Raw genomic sequence first — 2,876 nt, 5'->3', positions numbered from 1 at the left:
TCTGCTCTAAGTGTAGCTTTTTACCTGTAACCTTTATTACATTGTAAATTAAATGTAACTTTTTGTCATTTGGGTGCGGTCTTGAGTCTTGTTGCCAGAGGACAGAGGACACTTGTCAGACCCCGGGTAGTTGTCCTGAGAGTTGGTCCCCTGCCCCTATTAATTACCACAAATAGAATTAGCTCCTAAAGAATACAAACATTATCATTAGAGATTCTAATTCCCGTCCTGAGACCCAGGGTTTGCGGTTGAAGAGGCAGCCCCTTCTGAAGTGTGGGCAGCATTAAGGCTGGTGTGTCCTGGAGTCTCACAGGGCAGAGTCATGGCTTTCTTTAGGAAGGGACCAACCTGCAGTCACACAAGTAAACTCAACATTTGGGGATTGAGGACAGTAGGACCAGGAGCTCATTGTCATCCTTGGTTGTGTGATGAGTTCAGAGCCAGCCTGGGCAACACAAACCCTCAACAACAAACCCAGCTTCTAAAGAGTAGAGATCTGTAACCATAGTACAAAAGATGGGCTTCACCAGTTTATACAGGCGAGTCCTCAAGAAGGTACCTTTAAGCCAGGCAGTGGTGGCCCATGGCTTTAATCTCAGCATCCAGGAGGTAGAGACAGGTGGACCTCTGAGTTCGAGGTCAGCCTGGTCTATAGAGTTCTAGGACAGTCAGGGTTATTAAAAAATAAAATAAAATAAAAAAATAAAAGAAGAAACCTTTGAAGCAAAGTCTTAGGATCTGCAGTCATCCACTGAGGTCCTTCCTACATCCTATGAGCCATTACAGCACATTGGCTTTTCTAAGGAGAGTCAAACTCAAATTTGAGTATAGGTCAGGTCTATGTGGCTGCTTGAGCAAGAGAAGTCATCTAAATCATCTATTGCTGCCACTCTGTTATGCCTGGCTGTGTCTCAGTTTTCTTTCCTGTTTTGGAATATCCAGTGCCTTTAATCCCCCTACTCAGGAGGCAGAGGTGGGGTGATCCCAGAGTTTGAGGTCAGCCTGGCCTACCAAGGACAGTCAGGGTTACACAGAAACTCTGTCTCGAATGAATGAATAAAAGCTAGTGGGTTTGACTAAAGAAATGTCTCTGGTTAAAAGCTCCTGCTGTTCTTGCAGAGAACCCCCAATCAGATTACAAAGTGCCCTCTTGACTGCAAGGGCACTGTACATACACATAGAAATGTTTAAAAAGGATCCAGGAGCTAGGCATTGTCTCAGTGAAGCGCCTGGCACACAAGTACATGAAGAGGAGTCCAAACCCCTTGCACCCCAAGAACTATGTCATAGGCATATAACCCCTAGCATTGGGATGGAGTGTGGGAGGCAGAGAGCTCGTTGGCCATCCTATCAAGCCAAATCCAAAAATTCCATGCTCAGTGAGAAACTGTCTCAACAAACGAATTGGAGAATAATGGAGGAATATGTGTGTACACCCTCAAGAAGTTCTTAAATTACAGCTGGGTGTGATGGTCATGCCTATAATTCCAGCACTTGAGAAGTGGAGGCAGGAGGATCATGAGCTCCAGCCTAGCCTCAATCTCATGAGTTTAAGATCCAGCCTGGGGGGCTGGCAAGATAGCTCAGCAGGTAAGAGCACTGACTGCTCTTCTGAAGGTCCTGAGTTCAAATACCAGCAACCACATGGTGGCTCACAACCATCCATAGTGAGATCTGATGCTCTCTTCTGGTGTGCCTGAAAACAGCTCCAGTGTACTTATGTATAATAATAAATAAATCTTTGGACCAGAGCGAGCAGGGACTGAGCTCCAGGAGTTGACTGGAGTGATTGGGGCTGACTGGAGTGAGTGGGGTTGACCTGGAGTGAGCAGAGGTCCTAAAATTCAATTCCCAACAACCACATGAAAGCTCACACCCATCTGTACAGCTACAGTGTGTACTCATATACATAAAATAAATAAATCTTTAAAAAAAAAATTAACCTGGGATAGGTGAGACCTTGTTTTAGACAAGCCAGAAAGAAATGGCCATGCTAATCTCCTGTCCTCACCGGAAGGCTCTGATAGAGGGCTAGATGAGCTCAGGAGCCCCATCAAGACCTAGAAGGTCACACATGTTTTCTGGATGACACTGGAGCTGAGCAGAACAGGAGGACCAGGGCTTCCCAGGTTGAGGAAGTGCTGTGAGAGCCATCGAAAGAGGAACATGGCAATGGGATGGTCGGTTGCTGTAGGGGAGCAGAGGCCACCACACAAACGTTGCTGGAGAATTGAAAAGCACTGGAAGGATCTCTCCTCCCTGCTGGTTAAAAAATTCAGCTGCAAGTGGTGGTTCCCACCTGTAATTTCAGCATGGGGGTCTGAGTTGGGAGGATTTCAAGTTCCAGGCCAACCAGGGCTACATAGCAAGACTGTCTCAAAAAGGACAAGGAATGGGGGGTGGGGGCAGGGAAGGCTCAGTGGGTAAGGTACTGCAGCCATGCCTGGTGGCAGGAGTTCAATCTCTGAAATCTGCACACAGCTGTCCTTTGACACACACACACACACACACACACACAGAGGCCAGAGGCCAGGCATGGGAGACAGAGGCAGGCAGATCTCTAAAGGGTTCAAGGCCAGAGCCGGGCAGTGGTGATGCACACCTTTAATCCCAGCACTTGGGAGGCAGAGGGAAACAGATTTCTGAGTTCTTTCGAGGCCAGCCTGGTCTACAGAGTGAGTTCCAGGACAGCCAGGGCTATACAGAGAAACGCTCTCTCAAACCACCCCCTCCTCCAAAAAAATAAAAATAAAAATAAAAAAAGAGTTCAAGGCCAGCCTCATCTACATAATATATTCTAGATTTCCCAAAACAAGAGACAACCCTGTCTCAATTTTTTCTTTTCTTTTTCTTTCTTTCTTTCTTTTTTTTTTTTT

Source organism: Mastomys coucha, unplaced genomic scaffold (assembly GCF_008632895.1).
Source record: "Mastomys coucha isolate ucsf_1 unplaced genomic scaffold, UCSF_Mcou_1 pScaffold18, whole genome shotgun sequence".
Lineage (NCBI taxonomy): Eukaryota > Metazoa > Chordata > Mammalia > Rodentia > Muridae > Mastomys > Mastomys coucha.
This window is presented reverse-complemented; position numbering follows the sequence as displayed.